Here is a 21881-nt window from a genome sequence, read left to right as displayed (position 1 = left end):
TATGTATCATGTGATGTTGATAAACTCATAAATCCTGAAAAGTTCGGTCGGGTTAAGAGAACCCTTACAGAGAACATCTTAGTGCACACACACACACAGCGTTCATGTCTGATGACCGCTATAACATCTCGTCTGACTGGCTAAGAGCCCAGCGCAGAGGCCCCGCCCATCCGAATCAAACTCATTGATCTCTCATGCTGGGTCAGAGGTCAAATGCGTATTGACTGGAGAAAGTGTCATCAGCAGCAGCGCTGCCCTGACTCCAGACAGATCAATAGCACCTCTGTCTGCTCCGCTTAGATTACTCTTATTCATCTGTCATAAATCTCAGCAGCTCATCACGGCAGTAACGTCTGGCTGCTCCTGATGCAGCTGTGGCCCTGCTCAGGTCTGGGACCAGTAGGTCATGTTCATCAGTACTCTGCTCTCGTGTACAGGGGGCAAAAGGGTAGACGGCCAATCACGGACCTTCTAATCAAAATCAATGAGCAGGGTTTGGTCACACGTCTGGAAGAATCACAAGACAAAAGATAACGGCACAACGATGAATTTAAAGACAACATAACCCAATTTATATTCCTTGTTCATCAGTGGATTACTTTTTGGGAGTCAAAATCTTTAATCAAAAATTATTACACTTGGACTTCCTTGTTCATCAGTGGATTATTTTTTGGGAGTGTGTTCAATCAAAATCTTTAATCAAAAATTATTACTGTCCTGCTGACGTAACCAAGGTCATATAGGCTAGGAAATTAATACTATTTAATGAAATGAATAAAATCCAATTGGTTAATAAAATTAAGACCTGCTCTACATAATTTCCTGCAGAATATTACACAAGTTAAATGGATTGGGTCGTGTTTTTAAGGTGCAATGCACACAAAGCAGTTCATTTCTTACACACTTATTTACTTCAGAAGTGATTTAAGCTTTATGCAAAACGTTTCATGATAAATGTGTTTGCTGATCATGATGTAAACTGTACTCATTATAGCAACCCAACAATCATGTTTACACAAGAAATGATTAGTTTGTCTTCACACCACAATGTAAACATATGTGCACATTGAATAAGCCGACAGAATGGCTGTACCGGTACATATAGAGCAAAACAGTGATAACAGAAACCTAGGTGTGCCGGTCAAAACAATCACAATCTTATAAATAGCATAATTGGTATGAACAAAAGCAAAAAACCTGTTTAAAGCAAACCTCAAATGACACTAAAACCCTTCAGGACACTAGTGTTCTCTGCCTTTCTCACTGAAACAAAAGCTTCAACTTTCTCCAGATCAAATCCACTAATTTATTTGTTCAGCCATCGCATAAATCTACGCACAGCTGTAACCAACGAGATGCAGCTCGACTCGGCTGCCAGCTGGACTTGGTTTTGCTGAACCAACAGGATTTCAAGCCGGGTTCGCGCCGCTACATCTGGAAGAGTCATCCGAGAGCAGAGGTGACGGCGGAAAAATCCCTCCTAAAAAATAAAAGCAGCTCGACTCCCTCTGTCAGTTTAAACAGGGAAATTTGGAAAACAAAACGACGGGCTTTCCCTTCAAGTCCAAGCTCACCCAAAAATGAAAATGATTTACTCACCCTCACGTCGATCTAACCTCGAAATGACATGAAATATTTTTGAAGACCATCCAGGGCACTTAAAGGGATAGTTCACTTTGAAATTAATTTTTGGTATGTTTTATCTTACCTCAAGGGCATCCGAGATGTAGGTGTTTCCGCAGTAGTTTAAATTTTGATATTTTTAGGTCAAACCGTTCTTTTCGATCAGTCATATAATGGAGGTCTATGGTCACCACCTCAAAGAGCATGCACAGAGAAGTCCAAATTGAACATGATTTCAGTACACATTGATGGGATGGCCTAAGACACGAAACGAGCTGTGTGTGTGAGAAAACAAACAGTATTTATATCGTTTTTACCCCTTGTAATCACAGCCACATCCAAGTGATCTGAGGGCGCTTTGTGGTTACAAGAGGTAAAAACGATATAAACACTGTTGGTTTTCTCACACAAAACGCTCGTTTCATGTCTTGGGCCATCAATGTGTACTTACATTTACGAGTCATTAAATCATGTTTAATCTGGACTTCTCTGTGCATGCTCTTTAAGGTGGTGACCATAGACCTCCATTATATGACTGACAGACAAGAACGGTTTGACCTAAAAATATCAAAATTGAAAATACTGCGGAAACACCTACATCTCGGATGCCCTTGAGGTAAGATAAAACATACCAAACATTAATTTCAAAGTGAACTATCACTTTAAGAGTTTCAACTGCTGTTTTCTATCAATTAAACCCTAAAAGCCTAAACAGAATTCAGATGTAAGCTGCATGAAGGTTTGGCTGACAGAGAAAGACAGCTGACACTCGGCTAAAGGGGGGGTGAAGTGGACTTAAGCCTAGCGGAGCAGCGTCTTTTCAAGCTTTACAGGGGCCACGCTAAGCTCGTTCCAACCCTGCCGTCGTGTGAGAGGGGAATCAATGACGGAGACGCTTACGCTTGCCCACTGAATCCTCGTTTATTTCACTGCTCATTTGTCTGTGCTTAATTGATAGCAGTTAAATCCCTTTCACCATGTTGGCTGCATTGCTGTGGGGCCTATGTGTGCTTACAGGGGCTTTCAGGCCAGACTAAAATACTTCATGAACACTGGGCCTCACAGACTGCAGGCGTTCACGCTGGACACACACCAACACAAGACGCAGGACAGACATATGAGGCTGTAAACTGCATAGCTTCGAAAGAACAAAAGCTTTTAAACCCAAATTTTGGAAGCACACCTCATAAGAAAACCTTTTCTTGAGTCTCGAATGCCAAAGGAATGTGCTTCCAGATTCTCAACAATGCATTTATAGGCACTTATTTTAGCTTGTGAAGATTCCCAAACAAGGAATTCTGCAGTTTCCAATGGATTAATCACATTTCTAAAATACAGAATTATCTGTGGCATGCTAATCAATTCGCTTTAGGACATACAAGGCTATACAACCACATTTATACTTCATACATATGAGTTCCCAGTTTAATATGAGACCAAATATTCACTAGGGTTCAAATCTGGAGTTTGACCAAGGCAAAAACACGGTGGACTTCTTGGTTATCTTTGCAATTTGAGTATGAGCATTGTCTTGTTGAAAAATAACATCTGATCATTTCTCTAGATAACAACTTTTCATTTGTGCATGGGAAGCAAGCCATTCTGCAATATTCTCCTGCAGTCAAAATCATTAAATGCCTTTTCACAGTGCAGTAACACACCAATACCAGCAGCTGAAAAGCCTCCCTAATGTTAGGGAAATCTGTCAATATTTTGTTGTGCGTTTCTGAAATAATAATAATAATTAGGGCTGGGTAATAAATATCGATTTCTCGATATTAATCGATTCTCATTTTTATGAACCGATATCGATTCTTAAATCTCAAGAATCGATTAGTCATCCTGTTTCATTTGAATGAATGGGACATTGTATCGCGGCTGCGCGCATCCAAAAAAATCGCATTAATCTTTGTCCTTTGTTACTATTGATAGGAAACAAAGTCTAAATTTTCAAATTACGTCCATTTTCTTTAGAAATTCAAAAACATAAATACACCATATTACATATGCATTATAATCTTAATGCTCTTCAATATTTAATGCATATTTGAATAATTCTGGCAAGTTTTTATGACAACCACCATTTAAATGTTTATATTTCATATAATCCTCTTATTATAAAAATAAATAAAAGTGTAATTTAAGTGTTTGTATAGCTACAAAACAGTTCATTAATAGGCTACAACTAGTTGATGTTCAAACAGTTCAAGTCTATAGGCTACAACTAGACTCCCATAGTTTACAGCATTAGTTAAGAGATTTGATTTCTTTGAGAAAAATTGCCATTTATTGGAACTGATATCCAAAATAATCGATATTGAATCGAATCGAATTGTAATCGAAATCGAATTGAATTGCAAGCTTGTGAATCGAAATCGAATCGAATTGTGAAATTTGTCTCAATACCCAGCCCTAATAATAATAATAATATCGGCCGATATATCGGAATATCGGATTTTAAAACCAACAAATATTTGTATCGGTTATCAGCCTTCAAAATCCTTTATCAGTCTGACAGCCAAAATGTCATGTTATATATACAGTAACCCAAAGAACTCTAAATGTGCTTCAAATCAAGTATACAGGTTTCCTGCCTTCTTGGCATGTTCAGAACTACATTCAGTTATTATGTTTCCTGAACAATCAATGAGTCTAAATGAAGTAAAGAATGAAAGACGCAACTTTTCCAAGAGTGCAAGAGCTACAGTACAGCAGCTGTCAAAACACTAATTAAAACACTGTTGCAATAACAAATACAAGAGATAAATATAAAAAAAACATAAAAAGATAGATAAACTCAGTTCTCTAGTCAACCATTGTGACCAACCCCTGCTGTTTTTCCCCCAAATATCCACTGCAGTCTGATTATAAACAGCCATCACAAGCGTCTCAGGGGAAAACAGACTGTGATGATAAAACACAAGACAATTTGACATCACACTCTGTTAGCTGAAAGGGATTCTGGGTGGTTTCTGTGGTGTCATTTTAGTGAAAAATATGTCTTCTGTCCAACAACACAGTAAACTGACAGAACAAGAAACCTTGATTATCTGTATGACTCTGAATCATCTGTGTGCTACTGCATTTATGTATTTAAAACTGATAAAAGCAAAGATATTCTGTATTAATCCAATGTGAGCCACTTTGTGGAAAGAAGGAGTCTTGCTTGATGAAATGAGTGTACTCCAGGGAAAGCTAGAAGGTTGTACAGTTAACTCCCATGGTGTCATTCGAAACCATACAACCTACTACCTCAGCCTGGATGCACACGTCCACACTGCTGTTCCTCTGGACCTCCGGGAGCAAAAGACATCTTTCGGGAAAGGAATTCATTCGTTTTGTTTTATATCACATGACGCATTTGCAAATTGTCAACATATTATCCATTTACAGCAGTGGTTCTCAAACCTTGAATGGTCAATGATATGATTTGCTCATTAAATTGACAAAAAGCACCAACATTGAATTTTTCGACTGATTAATCAACATGGATTGATAGTGTTAAAGGGGTCCTATTATGCCCTTTTACAGTCTTTTTTTAAATTTTTTTTTTGGGGTGTACTAGAATATGTTTTCATGTTTGATTGTAAAAAAAAAAAATTAACATATTTTACAGAACGCACCGTCTAGGTCCTGTTTTCGATGAAGCCCCTCCTTCCGAAATACGAAAAGTGCTGTGATTGGCTGGTCCAGTGTGTCATGATTGGTACCGACTTTAAAACTGTGAGTTTTATCAACTCAGATACAAATATTAAGGATGACATACATTTCAAACCTGATTCAGACCCTGACAATGTTTTCGAAGAGAGCGAAAGATTACAAATGCAACAGAAAACAAACCGTTCTCCATAAAACGTGCGGCGCACAGATAAACATTGGGGTTATAATGTTCAGGAACAGAGTTTAAAATACGTTTCAACCACTCTAAGTTTGTCAGCCGCCCTTAGGATGGTCAAATAAATTAGCTTTGGAAACGGGGTGGAAAAAACAGTGTCTCTGTGACATCGCGACAACACTGTCTTCTCTAACGCAGCTCAACCAGCCTGCCTCGTCCCCTTTTTGGGGTATTCTGTAGGCACGGATTATTTAAATGAGTAAAATTGGAAAAATTGAGTTGTAGTCCAAACAAGTGGATTCTGTTAAATAAAATATCTCCTTTCTCCTTTTTGAACTTTGTAACTTTGCATATCTTATTTATGTTTTTCTGAATGCTTTAATGTTGTGGCCTGCAAAAATCTGAGAAGCACTGCTCAAGAGTTGAGTTCACCACAGTGACAGAGACCCACAGAATCGAGCTTGGGTTGCCGATAACGCCACAAGATCGGATCTACGGGTTTGTGACAAGTGGTCAAAGCTTCTTATGAAACCCAATCCCGGGTCATACTCATGTTCCCGACTCTGAGGATGAGCTATCAGGTGAGATAAACCACAGCGATATTCCCCTGCATGAACAATATAGAACGTGGGAGAAAGACAAAACCATCATCCACTGACCTGGTTAGGTTTCAGTAGTGGTGCTGTATCTGCATCTTCTCCAGATTTTTGTGCTGTGAAAGGAAAGAAATCACAACATTAGGAAACATTTTCACAGTAGCAAATGCACAGTAATTCAATTCAGCTTTGTGTAGAAAACGTATATTAGATGAGTGGTTCACTTTTAAAAAACTTTTGCTGATAATTCACTCACCCCCATGTCATCCAAGATGTCCACGTCTTTCTGTCCTCAGTCGAAAAGAAATTAAGGTTTTTGATGAAAACATTCCAGGATTTTTCTCCATTTAATGGAATTTAATGGGGTCCAAACGGTTTAAGGTCTAAAAGACACTTTCAGTTTCAAAGGGCTTTAAACGATTCCAGACGATGAATAAGGGTCTTATCAAGCGAAACGATCGCTCATTTAATAAATAGATAACAAAGTTTAAGTTTTATAAGTTCAAATGGTCGCCTTGCTCTGTTCTGTGATGCACGTTTGTGAGTGATTCGTTCAAAAAAATGAACAAATCTTTTTCAATTGAGTCAATTAGTTTGTTTTGTTCGTTGAATGAACCAAACGACTCGGAAAAAGATTCTTTCATTTTGATAAACGAGTTCAAACAGGAGATTAATCAACGCGCATAGCAGAACGAGCTTATAAAACTTAAACTTTGATATTTATTTATTAAATGAGCGATCGTTTCGCTAAATAAGAGCCTTATTCGTCGTCTGGAATCGTTTAAAGCCCTTTGAACAGTTTGCAGTTTGCACTGAAACTGTCTTTTAGACCTTGAACCGTTTGGACCCCATTGAAGTCCATTATATGGAGAAAAATCCTGTTTTAAAAATTCATTAAAAACCTTAATTTCTTTTCCACTGAAAAACGAAAGACATGGACATCTTGGATGACACGGGGGTGAGTAAATTATCAGCAAAAGTTTTTTTTTTTTAAAGTGAACTACTCCTTTAAATGTAATACAATTAACCCATTTTGTTTCCATAATATGACATATGTCAGAGTGAAACAGGATATTTACTGAGAAAAAAAAGATTGGGACTTTTTTTTTAGTTTTTACAGTACAGGTTGTTGAAAAATAAGAGGGCTTGATGATTTCATCTAAAAAAAGGAAAGTTATTTCAGAGGCAGAGAAAATTACCACATTACTATTCACTGGTAAATTAAATACAATAACACTAGGAACAAGCATATATTAGGTACCTCTGTACAATCTAACAAATATCTAACACAAATGTACCGTAAAGTAATGATTCACCCATCATATTTTCACTTTAAGTGAACGGTTAGATGGCAACACAAACACTCTGGCTTGAGAATATTGGTGAAAAACAGCTTGTTCAAACACATCCCTGATGCTAGAGAACGCCATGCGTGCCCGTCAACACGAACACAGAGGTTTTAAAAGACAACACACACACGTTGGTGGTAAAAGAGAGCATTTCATGATCATCTGCTGTCCTGACTGCCTCACCTTCACTGGATGTGAACCCTCAACTCACAGTACACTCGAGCCATGCCGGCCCATTCATTCGCAGACTTTTTTTGGAGTTTCGGAAACAGTTTGAGCAGCATTTTTACTCCACGTAAAACCACCTTTGAGGTTCAAAATGAACAAATCAGAAAGTCTGCGGAGTCCGCCATTTTCTCAGCAAGGAAGAGACGAGAGGAAAAAAAGAGAAAGGACTCTCACAGCATCGCTTTCCAAGTTTCTCCCTTTCTGCCCTGGCACCCTCACAAAACCTTCACATGATGCTGCTCGAGCCCAGATGCATTCAGCTGATGTCGAGTAGACATCTTTTGTCTAAAATAAAACCTTTCGCTGAGCATTTCACGAAAAAAATACCTTCCTGGGGGGCTGGAAAGGGGTGGCGCTGGGAGTCATGGCAACCTTTACCTGGCACGATGCCCGTGGCAAGAACAGGCACTCTGAAGATATTCGTCTCTATATATTTTAACGATGCTTTTCGAGTAATTCTTGAACGAAGCTGCACTGGAGTGAATTGACGGTGCCCTCCTGATGCCTGTGAATGGAGTGACTTAGTGAAGCTTTATTTCAAATACACAGACAGCGATTCATCATCCATCCGTGAGTCATAATTGTAGTTGCATGATGTAGTTTCCCGCTCGGGCTTTATAAAGTGTGATAGCAGGCTACGGGGCAGATATGTGGGCGTTTCCCGCATCTCGTTGTAAGATCACAGATGACCTCTGTCTCTCGACAGCCTCAGCGTTGAGGTGAGTGCAAGAGGAACAACTATAGTTAACAGGGGAACTTAACTATCATTTCACTGGCAACAGGGTTTGTTTTAAAAGTTGTGAAGATTAAAGGTTTATATACCTTACGAACAGAAAGAACAATAGACAGAATGATCGATAAAACAATAGTTAGATAGATGATAAAAAATAATCGTAATTTTAACGGTAAAATACCATTTTTTATTTTTACTGTTACCGTAAAAATGAACAGAAAGTTTCCGATCACTTGCTAAATTTACTCACCCACATGTCATCCAAGATGTCCATGTCTTTCTTTATTCAGTTGAAAAGAAATTAAGGTTTTTGATGAAAACATCCCAGGATTTTTCTCCATATAATGGACTTCAATGGGGACCAAACGGTTCAAGCTCCAAATGAGAGTTTCAGTGCAGCTTCAAAGTGCTTTAAATGATTCCAGACGATGAATAAGGGTCTTTTCTAGCCAAATGATCGCTCATTTAAAAAATAAATTAAATAGTTTAAGTTTTATAAGCTCAAATGGTCGCCTTGCTCTGTTCTGTGATGCGTGTTCGTGACTCTCCTGTTCATTAAAATGAACGAATCTTTTGAGTCATTTTGTTCATTCGTTATATGGAGAAAACTCCTGGAATGTTTTCATCAAAAACCTTAAATTCTTTTCGACCGAAGCACATCTTGGATGAGTAAATTATCAGCAAAAGTTTTTTTTAAAAGTGAACTAATCCTTTAGGAGAAGCGTCTCACTGAACTGAACACACAATATGTCATGACACCCTGATGCCTCTGTCCAGAGCAGCAACAGACCAAATAAAAATGAAACACAACACTGAGTTAATAATACTAGACGTTTGGATTTGATCACCCTGAACTCATCCACCCTTGTTCCTGGATGGATGAATTTCTCAACACACTCTGACAGCAGAAAAACAGTCAGCAGATCTGCATCAAACCACAAGAGATGCTCTGTTCAGGTTGATGCATGCGAGCATATATTGGTGTGGCCCTGTGTACACAAAAACAATGAAGTGGGAAAAGATGATTTCTAAATCTAGTCCTAGTCTGCAAATTGAAACTCAATTTATAAAACAAGTTTAAGGCAGAATGTAATCTTTCCATATAAAACGACTCGCTGCAGTTCAGTCATGAACAAAACTGTGCTACATCATCAGCTAAATCACAATCAGCAAATTACCAATGCAAGCTTGATCTCTTAAACAAACCTCTGTCCAAATCTTCTATGCTGATCAACATGCAGAGAACATGTGAATAGAGAGTATGTGTGTGACGTCACCGTCGGCCTGCAGTTCCTCAAAAAGACTGAGCGTGAATGCCACGAAAAACAAACACAACACATATAAAGTGGGAAAGAGCTTTGCGAATGACTGTACAACTAGATTTGACAAAAAAAAATCAGAGGTATATTTTTACAGACTGCTATAGAAAGACTTCAGTCAGCCAAAGGTGGATTTGCAGTTATCATTTTGTGTCAATATGCTGAATTTAGCTGTAAAACCATACCCATATATATTGTATTGCTATATATATTAAAAACTCATCAATTAAATATTCATCATTGCATATTCTGCATTATTGGATTTTTTTTTAATAAACACTGACCAAAAAAAAAAACTATAAAGTTTTATGGCTGGGCGATATGATGATATATATAGGCTATATATAACACTGATATAAGTGATCACCATATTGTATTTATATTAGGGCTGTGCAAAAATTAATTGCGATTAATCGCATCCAAAATAAAAGTCTGTGTTTACATAATATATTTGTGTGTGCTGTATATAATTATTTTGTATATATAAATACACACACATGCATGTATATATTTAAGAAAATGTGTTATTCATATATAAAATATTTATATTTATATAATATAGATTATGTATTTTTATATATATACATACAGAATTTAAGCACAAATAATTCTTAAATATATACATGCATGTATAGGTATTTATATATACAAAATAATTATATACAGCACACACAAATATATTTTGTAAACACAGACTTTTATTTTGGATGCGATTAATCGCAATTAATTTCTGCACAGCCCTTATTTATATAAAGCGTTCACATATGTTTAGGTCTATATTGCTTTTATTTTTCCGTTGTCGAAATCAGGCAAACATAAATGTCAGGCAACACGATTCCTGGCTGCATGTCAATGTCCATGGATCACTGGATCTTTAGTCAGTTGTAAGGAACACTATATTGAGTCCAACATTTAGTTTAAATTGATAAAATTGTTTGGATTTAAAAGGGGAAAATGCGACTAAAACAGTCACGCAGCAGATCTTTTGCCACTCAGACAGGCTGAGGGAAAAGTGACGTCAATGCATTTCCTCTATACAAGATGTTTGAGCTTCCTCATACTAAACTACAGGGAGAATCTGTCTCATAAACTATGTAATACAACGTTAAGTCTGTTAGTGTGTGTGTGTGTGTGTGTGTGTGTGTGTCCTAATGGTGCACAGTGGGCTGATATATTCCCTGAAGATGCAGGCCTGTGAGGATAAACTATTTTCACGTCACTCTGGACCAGCAGGACCAGTAAATTCTGCCACAGGGTGTGAGACGTCAGACAGGCACACCACAGCACTCAAACACAGCCCGCATACAACAGGGGAAGCAATTGCATTCATGCAGCAAAACGCATGTTCTCCTCACATCATTTAGCCAGGCTGTGTCAGAAAAACACGCGGGTCTGTCGCATATCATCTGGATACCATAATACTGAGGAATTCTTGTGTTTACGTACTAATGCATTTACAAGTTACGACAGTAACATTTAGTTAATGCATCATGATTTTTACAGCATTCATTAATCCAGGCTTCTGTTACTTCTTAGATTTGTGTTAATAATACATGAACTATTTTAATTAGCATATTTAACCCAATTTAACCCAACAGCTGGGTTTGTCCATATTTGACCCAAAATTGGGTTGAAACAACCCAGCATTTTTTAGAGTGTAATAAATGTAGTGTTTATTGTTAGGATTACAAATGTCATAAAATTCAACTTTATTTTAAAGCATTACACTCACTTTTGTCCATTTCAGGTGCTAATATATGTACATTTTATGTGCTAATATATACATTTCAGGTGCTAATTTGTACATTTCAGGTGCAAAAATGTACATTTCAGGTGCTAATAAGTACATTTTAGGTGTTAATATGTCCATATCAGGAGCTAATATGGCTATTTTAGGTGCTAATATGTACATTTTAGGTGGTAATATGTACATTTCAGGTGCTAATATGTCCATATCAGGAGCTAATATGGCTATTTTAGGTGCTAATATGTACATTTTAGGTGGTAATATGTACATTTTAGGTACTAATATGTACATTTTAGTGTTAATATGTACATTTTAGGTGCTAATATGTAAATTTTAGGTGCTAATATGTACATTTCAGGAGCTAATATGTACATTTTAGGTGCTAATATGTACCACTAAGGTACCAATATGCAGCCTTTGGGTACAAAAGTGTACCTTTTGAAAAGGTACAGCCCCAGTGACAGCTTTTGTACTTTTTTTTCTGAGAGTGTACTGGTATATCAAAGATTGACACACTTTAAAAAAAATGCTGGGTCATTTTAACCCAAGTTTGGTTAAAATTTAATTAAAAAATTTAACCCAAAGGCTGGGTTTGTCCACATTTGACCCAAAATTGGGTTAAAACAACCCAGCATTTTTTAGAGTGCATGCATTCCAAAAAAACCCCCAAACAAACATGGTATTACCATGGCACATGTTTAAAATACCAAAGTCAAAATGGATGGTGACCAAAGCAGAAATGCAGCTCGGACATTCTGTTAAACGTCTCCTTTTGTGTTCTACAGAAGAAAGGAAGTCACACGGCTTCGGAACGACATTACTAACCCTAAGTATTGACAGAATTTTAATTTTGGGTGAATTATTCATATAAACAGTTTACCCATCTCATCACCTTTCATAACCGGAGAAGCAGGACGCTGAGGTCAAAGATCAAAAAAAAAAAAAAAACAGAGCCGAGAGAGGTTTTCCCGCAAGACGGGTCAAACCACTGAAAACCAGACAGGGGGGAAAATCAGACAGACGTCGCAGTAACGTGAACCAGTCGTACTGCGGTCCCTTCAGCGGGACGAACCAACGGCGTGCGCTACTCACAGGGGGGACGGAACCATATGGCTGCGGAAAAACCACACTTGGTGCTCTTCTTCTTAATGGCAATTATTCATCGACTCCATAAACAATGTCAGTGAAGGTGACGGGACAGTCTGACTTTAATCTTCCACGTATGAAATGAGAAACCAGAACACTGCAGAACCCTCCTCAGACCACTGACATCCCCATGTCTGCGAACAGAGTCATTCCCACCAAAAGTAAAATGTCAGACTTTATTTCGACATGTCTTATTAATCTGCACTACAAAACTGCACACTCTAAAAAATGCTGGGTTATTTCAACCCAAATTTGGGTTAAAAAAAATGGGATCCAAATTTTTAATGACATTTTAACCCATATTTGACCCAATTCAGGATTAAAACAACCCAGCATTGTTTAGAGTGCACAGATAGTTTTTTTTTTAAAAGCAAATAAGACACGCTGCACATGTTAATACAGACATACACTCTAAAGTTGCAATTGGAGTATTACAGGAAAGTACTATTTTAGTTTTCTACATCAAAATTCAACGTGTTACTTGCTTTTATTTATTTGAAACACTCAGAAATTGCAGGTAAATTTCACAAATAATTAACAACATCAGTTTTACTTGCACAAAAGTGAGTAAAATGAAGTAAACGTGACAGAACAAAAAGTGATATGCATATGCAAACAGATTTAAATGTAATGAAATGCAACTGCAGGCTGATTAAACAAACTCAATAAACAGATCTCAATGTGGTTAGTTGTTAGCTTTGACCCTCAGGAGATTGAGCCAACTAAAAAAAAGGCACAAATAGGTTTTGTGCAGTGAGATTTGAGGTATCCCAGCACAGAGAGGCCAATGCCTCGAATGCTTGCAGAGTTTGCCAGGCAACGAGCCAAGAAAATGACTTTGTTTGACCCAACTGCCAATCAGTTCGGCTGGGTGGGTCCGTATTAAACGGCGACACCTTTTCTGCGAGCCTGATTGGCCGCAGCTGCCTCCTGTGGGCGGAGCCAGGTTGAGAAACAAGGCTGTTGACGGGGAAAAGGAAAGCAGAGCTGGTGCAGAGGACACCGACAGCCAATGGGAGCATCGAGAAAAAAAAAAAACTGTTAAAAGCATCGATTAAACTAAAGCTCATCTCATGAATATATTTATGGGTACAGGCTTAAACTTTAATCAATAATCTTAATTTAAAGTGTTTACACGGAATAAGAAATCATAACTGTTGGATGTTGCTAGGCAGCTTTCATAACCGTCGGATAGGTCTTCCAATCACAACGCAAACTCTAATTTGCTGATTTGCGAAATAAAGAAGATTTTGAGAGGAACTTCTGCTAATCCTTAAAAACCACTGTACATGGTTTGACTGAGCTCTCTATTAAATTATGATCAATAACAAAATCTTAGTCTCAGAGCAGTTAACCATAAGAGGGCTTTTAATTAAATGACGTAATGCGTGAAGAGAGGACATCGATTACCGAAACCCTGCAAGCACGCATGGATCTTGTTTACCATTACAAAGAATCAATCCATACATCGAGACTTTTGAATATTAAACTTTGGAAGGGTAAAAAGTATTCCACACGTGACAATGCAGGAGCCGATCAATAAAAATGACATTAAATAAGACTTGAGAAAGCAGCTAAAGAGCATTAAAATGAATTCAGGCTTAATTAGACTTGCTTACTCTCAGGACCGCCAGGTAACGAGCCGAGGGGAACAAAATGAATCTCAGGATCAACTCTTCTGAAACTCACCGGACTGGATTTCATGTTCATTAGATTCTCCATATAATGGACTTCAATGGGGTCCAAACGGTTCAAGGTCCAAATGAGAGTTTCAGTACAAACTGCAAACTGTTCAAAGGGCTTTAAACGATTCCAGACGATGAATAAGGGTCTTATCAAGCGATCAAGTTTAAGTTTTATAAGCTCAAATGCTCGCCTTGCTCTGTTCTGTGATGGACATTCGTGACTGCAGAGTCCTTCCTCTCTTTGTGACTCTCCTGTTCGAACTCTTTGATCAAAATAAACAAATCTTTTCCGAGTCAGTTCGTTCATTTCGTTCGTTGAATGAACCAAATGACTCGTAAAAAGATTCGTTCATTTTGATGAATGAGTTCGAACAGGAGAGTCACGAACGCGCATCACAGAACAGAGCAAGGTGAGCATTTGAGCTTATAAAACTTAAACTTTTTTATTTATTTATTAAATGAGCGATCGTTTCGCTTGATAAGACCCTTGTTCATCGTCTGGTGTCGTTTAAAGCCCTTTGAACAGTTTGTACTGAAACTGTCGAACCGTTTGGACCCCATTGAAGTCCATTATATGGAGAAAAATCCTGGAGTGTTTTCATCAAAAACCTTAATTTCTTTTCGACTGAAGAAAGAAAGACATGGACATCTTGGATGAGTAAATTATCAGCAAAAGTTTTTTGAAAAGTGAACTACTCCTTTAAGAACGAGAATTTGTTTGTGAACTTGTTGAACATGTATTTTAATCTCTTTCTATTATCAGCATTATTGTGGCAAGTGTGTATTTCTAATTACATTCTCATATGAGCAACCAGTCACTACAAACAGGAATTGCAATCTTTTGCATTATAATGCATTTGAACAAAAAATGAATCAGAATTGAATTTCTATAACAATTGCAGTTGGCTTTTGGTTGACATTATCCAATAGACTGCGAGTCCTAAGTAGTGTCAGCAAAAAAGGAAAGAGGTTTAAGAGAAAGAGCAATGACGTAAGTGAATAGGGGCCATTTAGATTTCATGTTGACTGGTTCATTTCGAGTTGATGATGAAAGTATACGTGAATAAATCAAGAACCGCTCTGACGGAATCAGTGAGTGAGTCATCGAAGTGATTCAAACCTTTAACTCATAATCAGCAGTGCGGAAAACACACTCTTGAGTGTATTAGTCGGGTGTAACAGAACACAATGTCCTGAAAATCTGAACTAAGAATGCACTTCTGAACAAATGAGGCGTTCTATATATTCGATCTAGAAAAAAATCATGACAAAATGTTTCCAGCTTTATAATGTGACAGACTGTTGTATTCGACTCTTCCTGTGTTTTCAGGGAGTGTTCATTCTGATTTCTCCCTTATACACTGCAGACATGGACAGGAGACCTCAGACACCGCTCAAACGTGTTAGAAATTCACATCATCTACAATTACAGAGGCCGGCAAAAAGCTCATCTTTGCAATCAAGTGCAATATATAAAACTCCATGTAAAATCTAAAATCAGCTCTTTGACATCTCTAACATCATCTCAGACTTTCACAAACCAAGAGAATAAAGCTCTCGGACGTCTAGACGTTTAGCCGGGTGAAATTCATACAATTGAATGGACTTCAGTGCAATATAGACACACACACACACACTGTCTGTCCTGTTCTTAAGCTCATTTTTCTGCAGCCATGATAAAAAGCGTTAAGCATGAAAATCACGGCATTTTATGCAGCCTGATCCATTGCTGATTCAGCAGAACGCTGGAAGGGCACAGCAGGACTGATATGGAAAGGCATAATTATGATTCACCCCTGCACCGTGCAGGAAATTGCTGAACCAAAATTGTTTTTGCATTTTTGTGCAACAAAAACCAACACCTGTGACTGAACAAAGCTCATTTGCATACAAAGAGCAAACTGATCTCTTTAATAATAACAGAATCTGCAAACATGACACTCTGAACGGTGTGATTATTGATTATTAGACTGACAGGGCATTGAAAAACAATAAAAAAAGCCCTATGAAGGTGAGAGAAGCTTGTGTGTGGGACACTCACCAAACAAGCCAATCAGCATCATCTCTTCAATTAGCAATTAACTTCTTTTATGCACAAAAAGGGCATCAAATATGACTTTCCTTCTTCCAAAGAACATATTTTGCAATATACAGTGAAGTAAGTTCAAAACAGTAGATTTGTGTCTGAAACTTTAAAGCTTTATTTTACTTGCATGCGTTATGTATTTTAAACGTTACGTCTCTAACAGACAGCATTTACTATAACGAGTTGGGGTGAACTATTTTTGATCTCTTTCTAGTTATAAAACAAGCTAGAGACATTCAAAATTCTTTTGGCGTCGTTCATTATAAGTTTATTTTTTATGGATCAAATAAATTACTTGTAACTGACATGTTTACTTTGGCTACATTGATACATTCAGTTGTCGCAAATTAGTTGATTTTTTTTTTTACCAATAAATGATTTGTTCATCAAAAATGTTCATCAACATCTCTGTGCCAACCTAGAAGACCTCAGAATATAATATAATATAATATACAAGCATAACACTTTTGTCATATTTATTAACTTGACATTAGAGCCCGACCGATAAAGGGTTTTGAAGGCTGACACCGATACAAATATTTGTTGGTTTTAAAATCCGATATATCGGCCGATATTAATATTATTCTTATTTCAGAAACGTGCAACAAAATATTAACAGATTTCCCTAACATTAGTTATTTGTAGTTATTTATGAGTTTTAACTAAAATAATATGATAATGCATTTTAGAAAGAAACTTGTTTTTATTGTCACAACGAAACAGAGGAACACCAAAATATTTAGTGTAATATACTTATTATACTTAATATAATAAGTTCTGATAAATTAAATAATAATTAGTCCCTACATTGCCTTACAGTTATAAGCTACCTTATAATTATGTCAGCTTATCCCTTTACCTGCACTTTTTGACAACACTCGTGACATCCATTTTTATTTTATTTTTGAAATATTCATTTATCGGCTATTATAACTGCCGATACCAATATTTTAGAAAATGTCTAATATCGGCCGATATATCGGTCTGGCTCTACTTGACATACATAATCCCCAAATTCTGCTAAATATACCCTTTTATGTTAAATGGAGGCAAGAAATAACAGAAAGGTTTCAGTAGGTATATATATATATATATTATTCATCCTTTTTTAAACATATCTGCTTCTGAGAAGTTTATAGTTCAGCAAAAATACTAAGTAGAATCAAAACAGAAAAATAAAGTAGTTCAAGTCAAATCCTCATAATAGTGCCCATTAATATGCTTGGAAACCAGTGTGTGGCTGCCAACTTGAATTTAGCCCTGTGACAGACTCCTGATTCTGGGTAAAGCAAACAGGAAGTGACTAGGTCGAGATTATGACGGCCTGGACTTTCCACAGGGCCCCTGCTGAGTTACATGTTCTCAGTTTCTTTTGTTTGCCGTTAACCCGTTAAACCCCTCATGAGAGGCCTTTGAGAAAAGTGTCACACACCCCGGGGGGCCATTTTGTTCGGAACAATGATCCTAAAGGAGTTACACACCATTGCAACGGTCCACTTCCCAAAGGCTGAGACACTTACGCTCTAAAACAAAACAGAGGTAATCCATTCACATGCAAGGAAGCTCCGGCTTTAGCATCAAAGCTATGAGTGATCAATACAGACAACCATTAACCTCAAGCAAAACATTGGTGCTGTCAAGGGCAAAGAGTTTGTTTCCATCAAGATATCTGCATGAGCTTAGTTGCCGGCTCTTAATCGCAGCAGAGTCTAGACACTGACGTGAAATTGCACACAGGTCAACGAAGTCTCTGAAACAGGTACGGTGTATATTAATATAATAGGTTGTGTCAGAATAAAGCAAACAAGGTCCAGTAACCAAGTTAGCTCCCTATCTGATCTCTCTCCAGATGAGGAAAACATTACACAGTGAAACATGTTCTGATTAATAAATTAAATTAGCAGAAATTCATATAGCTGAAATATTTAACTAAATATCCAAACTATGCCAAGACAAGCTTCGAATGCTAGCTTGAACAAGCCTTGTTTAAAAGTTGATTGTGGACATTATGGACAAATAGAACGTAGATCGAAGGATACATTGTAGATTTCTGAATGAAAATTAGATAATTAAAATGATAGATAGCTCAGCCTGTTCTCACGTAAATGTGTCTCTATAACACGCATTGTGTATTGTCGTGCAATTTATACGTGAAAATGAGTTATGTGCATATTAGAGCCAGGCCGATAAAGGATTTTGAAGGCCGATACCGATACAAATATTTGTTGGTTTTTAAAATCCGATATATCGGCCGACATTATTATTATTTTTATTTCAGAAACGCGCAACAAAATATTAACAGATTTCCCTAACATTAGTTATTTATATATGAGTTTTAATTAAAATAATATGATAATACATAATTACCTCATAATTACAATGTCAACTTGCTTATTCCTTTACCTGCACTTTTTGACAACACTCGTGACATGGTTGAAGCGTGATTAGTCCGTTTTTATTTTATTTTTTAAATAAAATAATTTATTATTTTAATTAAATTTTTTTTTTAAATAAAAAAAATTAAAAAATGTTATATTATTTTTATGAAAAATTTTATTTATTTTTTATTTTATTTTTTAAATATTAATTTACCGGCCATTATAACTGCCGATACCGATATTTTAGAAAATGCCTATTATCGGCCGATAATATCTGCCTGCCGATATATCAGTCTGGCTCTAGTGCATATAAGACACAGTTTTAGAGTGCATTTCATTTGCGTGTAATACACATGCATCCCACACCACAAATTCTACCCAAACATATAATAACACACCACTTCTAAACCTACCCTAACCAACCCATGCACGTGAAAACTCACTTTAGCATATAAATCGCATATAAAGACGCATAAAGATACATTTAGTGTGATCAGGTTGGATAGATGTCAAACAAATTCAAATTCAACTCCCTGTAGAGTGTGACTGATTCAAGTAAAATTCACACCAATTAAAAAGGAGCCAATTCTGAGTTTTGCACGACAAAATTGATAATTACTGGAAACTCGCCATGTTGTGCCTGGTTATACTCACAAAACCGTAGCGGCCGCTGAAACGCTCTAGACAAACTCAGGCTCAACTCCAACAAGAGGAATGCAGTTTCAAAGAAAAAAACAAAGTTAATATTTCAAAACAAAAAAATTTCCACACTGATTTGTGTCAACAAACTTACTTGACAGTGAAAACCAGAATCATCAACAACAGCAGAAGTCAAACAAATCTAACGCCTGTAGGACACAACTCAAGATATGCTTCTTAAACTTTCCCAGAGTTCAATCAGTGCATCATTACTCAGCATCATGTGGGAGTGTTTGATCTCTCCGCGGCTGGAGAGCTCGGGTCTGACCCACGATGCCCCTGTGCTGTTAGCAGGCGAACGCCCCGTCACGGCTTCTGCGTTCAGCTGCTGTTATGAAACATGTGGGACTTAGATGAAACCCACAAAGATGAATGTCCTCACGTGGCTCTGCTAACAGAGCGCTCTCTGTCCTCACCTCAAATCCCTTTTGGCCCAAATTTCTGACGGCACGCCAAGATCCACCTCTCACCCTCAAGAAGGACGGAGAACCCTGAGGAACGGCTGAAGAAATCAGCTTCAGCACAAGACACGTCCTTGTATCTCTTCAGTCAAACGACAGACAGCTCATGCGTGACTTGTGTTTTCAAGCGCTGCTATATCCGATCTCCGACCTGCCGCCAGACATTTTATGCAAACCTTTCCCATTTTCTCATCTGTTTAAAGAGGTCATGAAATGAATTTATTTTTTATTTTAAAGGAGTAGTTCACTTTAAAAAATAAAAAAAATTAACTTTTGCTGATAATTTACTCATCCCCATGTCATCCAAGATGTCCATGTCTTTCTTTCTTCAGTCGAAAAGAAATTAAGGTTTTTGATGAAAACATTCCAGGATTTTCTCCATATAATGGACTTCAATGGGGTCCAAATGAGAGTTTCAGTGCAGCTTCAAAGGGCTTTAAACGACACCAGATGATGAATAAGGGTCTTATCTAGCAAAACGATCGCTCATTTCAAAAATTAATAAAAGTTTAAGTTTTATAAGCTCAAATGCTCGCCTTGCTCTGTTCTGTGATGCCGTTCGTGACTCTCCTGTTCGAACTCGTTCATCAAAATGAATAAATCTTTTTTTGAGTCATGACTCGAAGGGTCCTTGATAAAACTGGTCCTTGATTCATCGTCTGGTGTCGTTTAAAGCCCTTTGAAGCTGCACTAAAACTCTTATTTGGTTCCCATTGAAGTCCATTATATGGAGAAAATCCTGGAATGTTTTCATCAAAAACCTTAATTTCTTTTCGACTGAAGAAAGAAAGACATGAACATCTTGGATGACATGGGGGCGAGTAAATTATCAGCAAAAGTTTTTTTTAAATAAACTACTCGGTCATCCATGTTCACTCCGGTGTTTCGCTTGATGGTTTCGTTTTCTCATCATACGCGTTTACGGTGGACGTTCGATGCGGTTGAGCTGCCGAATAAAGGCCATTTGTGTTTTTTAGTGTTCGTCGAATTGAATCATCATCGAAACTGAAAGGACTGTAATCCGCATTTTATTTTTCATAGAGTACTTTGTGTACGTTTTTTTTTAAACGTGTGAAAATTTCTGATGCGAATTTCGGAAAACCAGACGTTATGTGATTGGCTTATGGGTAACCAATGATTTTATACCAACATTCTTCAAAATATCTTCTTTTGGGTTCAACAGAAGAAAAAAAACTTATACAGGGTTTGAACAACTTGAGGGTGAATAAATTATGACAGAATTTTCATTTTTGGGTGAACTATGACCCCTTTTATGCATTGGATTATCAACCTGCTTTTTTAAAATCTAAGCATAGTGAAGATGTAGAAATTTTTCACACTGTCAGAGATATATCTGAATCATAGCAGTGGGCGTTTGAAAGAGAGGATCAGAAACAGGATTGAAAATAGCGTATTACTTCTAAATTAAGATGTTTTTAATAGATAACAATCTTGATCAAATAAGCAGACCTCAGGGGGCATTATGAAATTAAAAAATAAATGCGTTTTATGACCCCTTTAATTCTTGAAAATGTGATTGTAATTGAATATTGAACCATGCTCCAGACAATACCATAAATCTCATTTAGGCTTTTGGTGCAATCAAACAGATGCTTAATTTCAGGGTTGCGGCGGGACAGGAAAACAGCTCGTCTGGCTTTTAAAGGGGTAGTTTACTCAAAAATGACAAATTGTCATCGTTTACTCACCTTCATGTCATTTCAAATGGAACATAAAAGATGATGTTCAGCAGAATCTCTGAGCTGCTCTTTCCATATAGTTACAGTCAAGCCAACAAACCCTCTTAAAAGCAGTTTTATGCTATACTTCGAGTCTCCTAAAGCCACATGATAGCTTAGTGTGAGGAACAGACTGAAATGCAAATCATACTTTAAACATTTTTTGATCATCATTCTCTTTTATTGCGTGGAAGAGCAGCTCGGAGTAAATGATGACTAACTTGACATTTGTAGGTGACACAAATGTCTGTGATATT

General features: G+C 37.2%; 1 long non-coding RNA gene across 1 annotated transcript in view; it reads right to left on the bottom strand.

The window, feature by feature from the left end:
* Positions 1-21881, bottom strand: part of LOC120483058 (uncharacterized) — a 52178-nt gene that overhangs the window by 13477 nt on the left and 16820 nt on the right. The window contains exon 2 of the long non-coding RNA XR_005623528.2: positions 6118-6170. This is a non-coding gene — a long non-coding RNA (uncharacterized LOC120483058). The remainder of the gene's footprint in view (positions 1-6117; positions 6171-21881) is intronic.

Source organism: Pimephales promelas, chromosome 23, assembly GCF_988280905.1.
Source record: "Pimephales promelas chromosome 23, fPimPro1.hap1.1, whole genome shotgun sequence".
NCBI classification, from domain to species: Eukaryota; Metazoa; Chordata; class Actinopteri; order Cypriniformes; family Leuciscidae; genus Pimephales; species Pimephales promelas.
The sequence above is the reverse complement of the archived record's forward strand: the minus strand, read 5'-3'. Positions and strand labels throughout refer to the sequence as shown.